Genomic DNA, 10,601 nt, shown 5'->3' on the forward strand with positions numbered 1-10,601 from the left:
TTTGGCATTTGTTCAAGTGCTTCAACCAATGGGATGTTGATATGAAGTTGCTTGAGTACGTCTAGGAACTTCTTGAATTGAATTTCCTGCTTCTGCTTTCGAAGTCTTTGAGGGTAGGATGGTGGAGGTTTCTTTACTGGAACTGGTTGATTCATCTTCTGTGGTGATTTTGCGTTTAACAAAGTTGTTAGTTGATCAGAAATAGCTAGTTCTGAAGTTACCTTGTCAGATTTTGCAGATTCTGGTTCTTGTGAAACTGGAATTTCGACACTCGGTTGAATGTCCTCTGAGTCTTGAGCATCAACTAGCTCCTTTTGAACTTTAACGGTGTTGGGCTCTAATGTCTTTTCGCTCCTCAATGTTAATTCTTTACAATGCTTATTCCCTGGATTCCTCGAATTCTCCGTATCACTAGGTAAAGTACCTTGTGGTCTGTTTCTGAGTTCAGTCGCAAGCTGCCCCATTTGGTTTTCTAGGTTTTTTAATGTAGTTGCTTGGCTTTGAATTAAGGCATCATTCTTCTCCATGTATGCCTTCAACAAATTTTCTAAACCATTGGATGGTTCAGCTTGGGTTGGTTTCTGAACTTGTTAGGGAAAACTAGGTGGCTGGGTTGATCTAGGTTAGGCATATGTGTTACTAGGTCTAGTCCCTTGGTTACTCTAGGAGAAATTTGGGTGGTTTCGCCATGATGGGTTATAGAAATTGGATTATAGTCCTTGCCTTCCTCAAGTTTGGTTCTAGTTACCCATGTAATATATGAATTCTGGGTTCGATGGACATTCTTCAAGCAAATGTCCTTCCCAATAATAGACACAGGCTATATTTTTCAAATTGATTGGGTGGCTGTGCTGCAAAACTATTAGACCCATTAGTAGTAAGATTTTTTAACATTGAGGATATTGATGCTACGAGAGATGCGAGTGAAGTAAGAGCGTCTACTTCATGTATTCCAGCAACTCGTCTTCCTGACGCTGCTCGATTGGTTGGCTATTGATAATTATTGCTGGCAATCCTCTCAATGATTTCATAAGCCTAATTATAAGACTTAGAAAGGAGAGCACCATTAGCAGAAGCATCCACTACTATCCTTGTGTGGGCATTGAGACCATTATAAAATGTCTCAAGTTGGATGCAATGTGGGGTTCCGTGATGAAGGCACTTTCATAATAATTCTTTGTACCTTTCCCATGCCTCATACAAGGGCTCATCATCCATTTGTTGGAAGGCAGTAATCTCATTTCTCAACTTAGCATTCTTGCTAGGTAGGAAATACTTCATAAGGAATCTTTCTGCTAACTCTTGCCATGTGGAAATTGAATTTGGCGGCAATAGGTTCAAGCAGGCTCAAGCTCTGTCCCTTAGTGAATATGGGAACAGCTTCAATCGTAATGCATCTTTGGGAACTCTGGCTAACTTGAAAGAATCACTCACCTCCATAAAAAATCTTAACTGTAGGTAAGGATCTTCTGTAGGCATTCCACTGAATTGGACCACTGTCTGAAGCATCTGAAACATGACTGGCTTCAGCTTGAACTGTTGTGCCTCAATTTTGGGTCTCCTAATACCCGGATTAAGATCATTAAACATTGGCACTGCATACTGTCTTAAAGCGCTATCCCTATCATCAGTAATAAGGATAGGATTTTGAGCAGGGTTTGCTCCGTTTCCTTGATTCAAATTTTCGAAGTTCATCTCTTCGGTCCTTCTCTGACTTGCTTGTCTTCTTCGCTGTCAAAAAGTTCATTCAATCTCAGGGTCTATAGGGAGTAAATTAATAATTCAGTCAATATTCATAAACACCTAAAATAATCACAGAAAAGTTAAATAAGTTAAAATTTGAACAGAAAAATAAACCAAAATGCAAAACTAACAAATTCACAAATAATGACTTTTTAAAATAGTCCCAGCAACTGCGCCAAAAACTTGGAATGACGGAAATGTGCAAGTGTACACAATCGCAACAAGTAATAAAGTGACAAGTAAATCTCGGGTTATCGTTGTAATATCCCGAATTAGGGCCTAATCGGAATAGTGGTTTTGTGACCATAAATCCGAGATAGAAATAAGTATTTTATAATTATTTTGAGGTTTATGATATGATTGCATGATTGTGTGAAAATTTCGTGATGAAATTCTATGCCTAAAGTGCTTAAATTGAAAGTAGGGACTAAATCGAATAAGTTGCAAAACTTGCATTCTAGAAGTTTTTAGTATGAAATTGTTTTGGAATATTAATGAGGAGGTCTTAAATAGAAATTTGACCAATTTTAAGTTCATGGACAAAATTAGGACATGGAAGGAATTTTTGGAAAGTTTAGTAGTAAGGGTATTTTGGTCATTTAGTTATTAAAATGAATTAAAACAAAATTAAAAGCCAATTTTGTCCATCTTCTTCATTAGGCTGAAATTTCAAGGGTTCTCCATAGCTAGGGTTTGTTTCAAGCTTCCAAGCTCCATAGTAAGTGATTCCAAGCCCGCTTTTAATGATTTTTACGTTTTGAGATCCCAGAACTCGATAAAGCTTATGTTAGCAATAATTTAACCTAGGGTTTATATTTGGAAAAATACCCATAGGTGAAATTTGTGTATTTTGATGTTTTATGATAGAATATGAAGTTTTAAATTATGTTAGACAACTTGTACTACTCGATTTTAAGCAAAAACGAGTAAAGGGCTTAATCGGTAAAAATACCTAATAGTCACAAGTACATGTTAGAGTGAGAATTTGATGTTGCCATAGAAGAGAAAAGTGATCAGCATGTTGTAAAACATAAGAATAAGGAATAAAGTTTAATCCAGAGCCTAGGGGCAAAAATGTAAATATGCAAAAGTTTAGGGTAAAATTGTAATTTTGCCAAAATTTGAGTTAAGGATTAATTTGATAATGTGAGTATTAAATAAGCTAAATGTGCTATTTTAGATCAAGAAAGACGTGGAATCGACCTCAATCGAGGAAAAGAAAAGATTGTGGACTAAATTGCAAAATCTTTGTATTTTGGTACCAAGGTAAGTTCATGTGTAAATAATGTAGCATAATTGTTATTTTTAAGTTATTGATATTAATTATGTGTTATGCTGAATTTCATTATGAAATGTATGCTTTGTGGTTAATTTCAAATATTATGTAAATTATGTGAACTACTTGTTAAATATAATTGTTACCGAGTATTGATTTCGGCATTCTACGGAAGATGGCAAGGAAAAGTGTTCGAGGAAAAAGCCCGTTTGAACCTTAGGAATAGATTAGGATACAAGTGACATGTCACTAGGATGGTTGAGCATCCGAACTCGTTGAGTTGAGTCCGAGTTCACTTATGGATGCGAATGTCCGAACTCGTTGAGTTGAGTCCGAGTTCACTTATGGATGCGAACGCCCGAGCTCGTTGAGTTGAGTCTGAGTTCACTTATGGGCAGGTTACATGATTGCTTGATTGAATATGTGGCACTTATATGCAAATTATCCATGTATCCGAATTATATTCCGATGTGTTCAACGGGTAAAGTTCTACTCAATGGAGGAATATTCGAGATGTAAAGAGAAGTATTGGTGAGTGATGTGAAATGGTTATTTTGGACAGGTATGTATTTAACTCTCGTGTTGAGTATTGATACAACCACTATAAGGTAATAAGATGATGAAAAATGATCAGAAATGTGATATGTGTTTTAGTGATGTATGCTAATGTTGATTGGTATAACTGTTTGTTATGTTACTTATTATTTGCATATGAACTTACTAAGTATTTATGCTTACTCCTCCTTCTTACTCATTGTAGTTTTGGACAAGCCAGCTCAGAGTCGGGATAGGTCAAGGCTCACCACACTATCCTAAAGACTTTTGGTAAATGGCTTGTAAATTTAAGTATGGCATGTATAGCAATATACCTATTTTGTGTAAATGATCTTATGGTATGGTTGTGGAATGGTTGAGGAAATGCTTGATCATGATAAATTATGAAAATGGTTAGTGTAGATTATGTTTGATGTTAAGGAAAACTATTAAGATACTTAGTGCATAAAAACTCATAAAAAGGATGAAATTTGCCATAAACAGAATACTACAGCAACACTGACGCAAGTTTGAAAATTTACTAAAAATCATAGAAATTGAATTTGGTGATGGACTACATATTAAATTGAATCTTATTATATCTAGTTTCACATGAAACAAATGAAACAGGTAAAGGAATTATATGTTAGAAGATATTTGAATTTTATTGAAACAGGGTCATAGCAGTTTTTGAATCCCCTGTTCCAACTTTAGAAATTCATCATAAATTATAAGGATATAATTAGGTGGTATATTTTATATCCTCAGAATCCTTATTTAGTCTAGTTTTAGTAGAAACAAATATCATAGTCATATGAATTTTGTACAGAGAGAAATGTGGTTCGTCGTAAACAGAGGTCAGACCAGTCGAGTCCTGAAACAGGGGTAACTTTAACTAATAAACTGTACTAATTGGCCCAACCAAAAATTCTAGAAAAACATTAGTAGATAGGTATATGAGTCTAGATTCAGGGAAAATTTACGGATCTGGATTTTGAGTTTCGTAACTCGAGATATGATTTTTCTTGTGACTGTGACGCAATTAGCTTAAAAGTTGTGAATGTAGAAACAATAATCCAAAGTTCTAAAAATGTTAAACTAAGTTTAGTAACACCTCATACTCGACTCCGGCGATGGTCTCGGGCGTGGGGGCGTTACAATCGTACCCACAGGGACTGTGAAAAGAATTGTTTATGAATGCTATTTAAAACACTTCAGTGGAAAAAAAATTTGTTTGAAGAGGGTGATTAAAAACTAAGATTTTAAACTAAGTAAACTAAATAAATAAATCTCAAATGTACGCAAGATGGCATAATTATGTTAGATAAATTACATTTCTTAACTTAGAATTATTAAAATCATATTTATATTGTTACAAATAAATTCACAGCAACTCGGTAATTTACTAACTTATGAACATACTCACTTACAAAAATCCATTCATATCTTGACTATATCCCAATGTCAATTCAACCGATTGAACAAATCTTAAATAGGCAAATATTTTATTGCACTATATACTTATTAAATCAAAATAATCTCTTGTACATATCCTTATGTCAATTCAAATGATTAATTAAATCTAATAAGCACATAAAAGACTATGTGATGTAACAAGGGCATGAAAAAGTGTGTAAATTTTCGTGTTTCCACACCCCCAAACTTAATTCATTGTCGAAAATAACCCTTGACATGGCATGAAAATCTTGAGATGAAATGATAATGACTTGAAAGAATATTGCTTGATGAGCTAATCTATATTATTTGATTGATATGAAGATTTTGGTGACTAACATGTTTGATTGAATGTATGTGATTAGGCAATTTAGCCAAATGGATGGAAAGATGACATTGTATGCTTAGATTTAATAAACAGGATTGGTAAGTTTAGTTTATGTATACGAACTTACTAAGCATGTAATGCTTACTCTGTTTTATTTTCCCTTGTTTTATAGTGCTCGGAAGCTCCTGAAGGTTCGAGATCTTTGGAGCATCATTGTAACACCCCTAACCGGTAACCGATATCGGATTAGGGTTACGAGGCATTACCAGACAGACAAAACATTTCAGACCAATTCAGAATCATAGATATTATTTAATATCATTTCATAAGCAATCATCTCTTAAGATGGTCTACGAAACCTAAAACATACGTTTAAGAACGGTTAGAGCTAAACTGAACACATTCATAAAATTCGGAACATAGAAAATATTATCAATTTTGTTGAGGTCACACGTCTGTGTAATCAGGCCGTGTGCCTCACACGGGTATCAGACACACCCATGTGAACCAGCCGTGCCAAAACAGGGTAACCATACTGACTTTCACCCACGGACAATAGGTACGCCCGTGTGCTATGGTCGTGTGATACTTGGCTAGCTACTTACTTTAGCCCACGACCACATGACAACGCCCGTGTCCCCTGACCGTGTGGCACCATGCAGGCTTGATTTAAGCCAATTTGCCACCCCTTTTTGGGTCCAATCCTACAAGCAATAATATACTACATTCATACCAAAATTTCCAACCAGTTCCATGCTTAAGAATGACCGAAACACATTAGAACTTAACACATTACAAGCATACACCAAACTATACACAAACTTTTCATTTGTTAGCCAACTCCCATGGCATAATATATATACAACAAAACTTATATACATAGACCTTCTAGCCAATACATGCCATACTTTAAAATATGTACACTTTCAAAAGTACCAAAATAAGATCGATAGTGTGGTGATGATCCTTAACTATCCCCGAGCCTTCAGTAGCTACGATAACTGTAAAACAGACAGTAAACACACAGAGTAAGCTACAAAGAGCTTAGTAAGCTAAATAAAATTGGTCTAACTACTAAAGCATATGAGTACAATTCAACCATAAAGATTCATAACCATTTCATAGAATAATTCATAAACTTAACCACGCTCCTTTGTTTGCATATATGTTATACTTCATTTGCATACATATTTTATAGTGACAGAGTTTTTCATATTCCAAAATTTAGTACGATACAAACGTAACTGCATAGGTTATACATTTCATATACTCAAATTTAGTCTTTGTACGCTATCATCAGACAGGTCAGAAACAATACAGACGCTCATAAACAAGTACAATGCCGACGTCCCGGACGTGGTCATACATGTAACTCAATAGCGATGCCTCTATCCCAGACAGGGTCTTACACGAAATCAGATACGATGCCGATGTCCCAGACACGGTCTTATACATAAATCTCAATCGAGGCCTGTGTCCCAGACACGGTCTTACACAATGTCTCAAACAGATGTCAACTTTGCTTAGGAACATAAAGAGCTTTTCAAATATTATCATATTATCATACTTTACTCCAAAGATATTCATCAGGCACTCAAGGCCATCTAATACAGATTACAGTTTATATGTGCAGAATTTATTTCAATTAACACGTAATTGTAATTTGACTTACCTTGGACGAATTTCGGATAAAACGAGTCGTCTATTCAACTATTTTGGACTTCCCCCGGTCTAAGTATGATTTTCTTTGTTCTTGATCTATTAAGACATGCACTAGCCGAACATCAAAATGCTTCAATGGCTTCTTATTTCTCTTAATTTCGGCTGAACCAGGTGATAATATGGTCACTTTCATGTTTTCATTTTATTATTATAACATTATAATCACCTTTTACCATTTTACCCTTAATGACATAACATTAATCTCTACCAACTCATGTCCATATTTGTCCATGCATTAGTACAATGGTCCAATTGACGTGCAAGGACCTTTATTTTAAAAGCCAAGCCAAATAGGTGCTTTAGCATATAGCACTCAACTTTTACACTTTATGCGATTTAATCCTTTTTCATAATTAAGCATAGAAACAGATAAATTAAATCACAGAAATTTTCAGTAAATTCACATATCACAGAAACAGAAAATAATATTAAAATATTTTTCAGACTCTGGTTTGTGGTCCGAAACCACTATTTCGACTAGGGTTAAAATCAGACTGTTACAATTGTCACACTATCAACTAGTCATTTTGGGTATACTTAGTAAAAATCATTTTGGTATAATGACATGTATAGGACAACTTGGGCAATAGTGGCTTGAAATGTTATTTTGTAACCTAGCTATTGGAATGGCTAGTAATGGTTCATTTTGGTATGACTAAGTAGATTATTATGATATACATATATACACATGTGTTATGTTAAGAATAGTTGATCAAATGTTGTGAATGCCTAAGTTAAACTAAGGTAAGGTTGTAATCATGTATGCTTGTAGTGATATGCCTTGTGAATGATGAAATTTGCCAAAGTTGAATGCTTAGATTGGTTGGTATTGGATGTGTGTTTCAAATGCAGGTCTTGGGTGAAATTTTGGGTGAGAAATGAAGCTACAAATGGCACAGGCAAACACACGGGCGTGTGTCTAGACCGTGTGTGACACACGACCTGGTAACATGGGCATGTGGTTAGGCCATGTGTCCTCTATACCTTAATTTTGAGAAACAAAATGTTCAAAATTGGGCACACGGACAGATACAATGGTGTGTGTCTAAGCCGTGTGTGCCACATGGCCGAGAACACGGGCTTGTGCCTTAGCCATGTGAAACCTGCACCTATTTTCGAATTGAATTAATTAACTACATGGCCTAGCACATGGGCGTGTGGCATAGCCATGTGTGCAAGTTAGAGAGTTACATGGGGTCGAACACGGACTCCAACACAAGCGTGTCCCAGGGTCACACGGGCGTGTCCCTTGGACCACACGGGCATGTGAGCCCTGCACCTTGGAAAAATTTTGAAAAGTCACGAAAAATTCTTAAAGGTCTCGATTTAGTCTCAACTCAATTCTAATGCTCGTATAGGGCCTCGAGGTCCCAATCAAGGGACATTATGAATGATCTAGGTAAATAAATAGTAACTCACAATAATTATTTGTAAAATGTTCTGAATGTTCTGGTAATGCTTCGAAACCCTATTCTGGCAATGGATACAGGTTAAGGGTGTTACATCGATGACACTATCTATCTTTGGTTGTTCCCCTTCTCCTTAATCGATAATGCTTTTTCTTGGTTAGACTTGCAAGCATCAAGGTCAATTATCACATGGAACGAGCTTCCGAAAAATGTTTTGCACAAATTCTTCCTTATCAACAAAACTGTCCAACTAAGAAGAGACATTACTAACTTTAAACAGATAGGAGGAGACATTTTTTATGAAGCTTGGGATCATTTTAAATTACTCATACAGAGATACCTTCATTATGGTTTACTTTAATGGTTAAGGTTCCAGATGTTCTACAATGGATTAGATGGAAACTTGAGGCCAAGACTAGATAAAGTCGCAAAAGGAGCATTAATGAATTAACCATATGAGGACGCCTATCAGCTGATTGAGAACATGGCCATGAACTCTTGCCATTGGCCAAATGAAATTGTACCTATGGTTTGAGACCACCTACAGCAAAAGCTATCCATGAGGAAGACAAGTAACAACAAATATTCCACAAGTTTAACCGGTTGGAGTCGACATCTACTAGACCTATGATGAATGAATCAATTAGGAAAATCAGCCAATATCCTGAGAATTAGTTTGAGGATATGACCTACATAGGAAATAGGGGTGGAAACCGTTATTTGAACACCTACAATCCCGGATGGAAAGATCATCCAAATTTGAGATCGGGTGGAAATTGAGGAGGAGGTAATGTTAATAAAAAAATCCTACCTACCAACCTCCTTATTTGTAGAAAGGTCAAGAGAGGACCAACGTGAATGACCATACTGCATGTGGTTAAAGGCTGGAATGCATAGAGGGGGGAAATGTAGTCAATGAAGATGGAAATGAGACAAGTGTAGTCTAAGTGCACTCAAACCATAACTACATTGACTAAGTTGGAAGATTAGATGAGCCAATTGATGAGTATGATAAGAGATATCAAAAGGAAAATTGTCACTAGTATTCCAATACTGAGAATAACCCTTGAAGAGATGGGAAGGAGCAAGTGAAAGCAATTGCATTCCGTTCAGGAAAAGTATTGAGTAACCCATATGATACCACTCAAGAGGAGGACAAAAGAGATTTGAAAGATATTTCATAATACCCCTTGTGAAGATGACACTGAAGAAGAACCCGAGATGGTAGCTAAAGTGACAGTTGAGCCGAAACTTGAGAAAAGCATGGAACCTGTCCTTACAAAAGTACCATTCCCTTCACGGCTAAAGGACAAATAAAAAAGGGATGAAACAAAGTTTGTAAGTTTCCTAAAATTATTCAAATCGCTTAATGTTAATTTACCCCTTATCGAGATAATAGATAAAATTCTTCAATATGCAAAGTACTTAAAATAAATAATGGCTAGGTGTAGGAAAATTAAAATGGTAAAACAAATTAACATAAACACATCCTATAGTGCGATAATCACAAAAAAAGATACCCCTAAAATTAAAAGACCTAGGTAGCTTCACAATTCCTATAGAGATAGGGGATATACATTTTAGCAAGGCCCTATATAACCTAGGAGCCAGTATCAACTTGATGCCCTTATCGACATATAAGAAACTCGGGTCAGGGGAACTTAAAAACACTAATATCACAATACAGTTAGTTGATAGGTCTTCGATACAACCAAAAGGTGTACTTGAAAATGTGTTAGTCAAAGTGCATATGTTTATCATCCCAATAGATTTCGTAATTTTAGATTTTGAAGAAGACCGTGAGATCTCTATCTTGCTAGGAAGACCTTTCTTAGCCACATTTAGGTCCACATTTGACTTAGAGAATAATGAACTAAAAATGACAATAAATGGTGAAACTAAAATATTTAAATGAAGTAATCCATAAAATGAGGGATGTAAGGACATTTTAGGGGATAACTGTTATGATATATTTGCAAGTACCCCTAACGAACTTGATTCGAGCAAGGTATATTCTGTGATAAATAAGTAAGGCTAAGGAGCAAGATAAATGAAGAACTGTGGAGTGGCACGATGGAGTCTGGACGAACTTAGATGGAAAAATGGAAAGGAAGATGTCTATGAATAGGTTAAT

At 35.7% G+C, this 10,601-nt stretch overlaps 2 non-coding genes across 2 annotated transcripts; one reads left to right on the plus strand and one right to left on the minus strand.

Annotated features, from left to right (window-relative positions):
- Positions 1-1,144: 1,144 nt before the first annotated feature.
- Positions 1,145-1,251, plus strand: LOC128281038 (small nucleolar RNA R71). The gene has a single exon (XR_008271255.1). It is a non-coding gene; the product is annotated as a small nucleolar RNA R71 (small nucleolar RNA).
- Positions 1,252-8,714: 7,463 nt separating this feature from the next.
- On the minus strand, positions 8,715-8,821 carry LOC128281128 (small nucleolar RNA R71). Its single transcript, XR_008271342.1, has one exon. It is a non-coding gene; the product is annotated as a small nucleolar RNA R71 (small nucleolar RNA).
- Positions 8,822-10,601: the final 1,780 nt, after the last annotated feature.

This window comes from Gossypium arboreum, chromosome 9 (genome assembly GCF_025698485.1).
Source record: "Gossypium arboreum isolate Shixiya-1 chromosome 9, ASM2569848v2, whole genome shotgun sequence".
NCBI lineage: Eukaryota > Viridiplantae > Streptophyta > Magnoliopsida > Malvales > Malvaceae > Gossypium > Gossypium arboreum.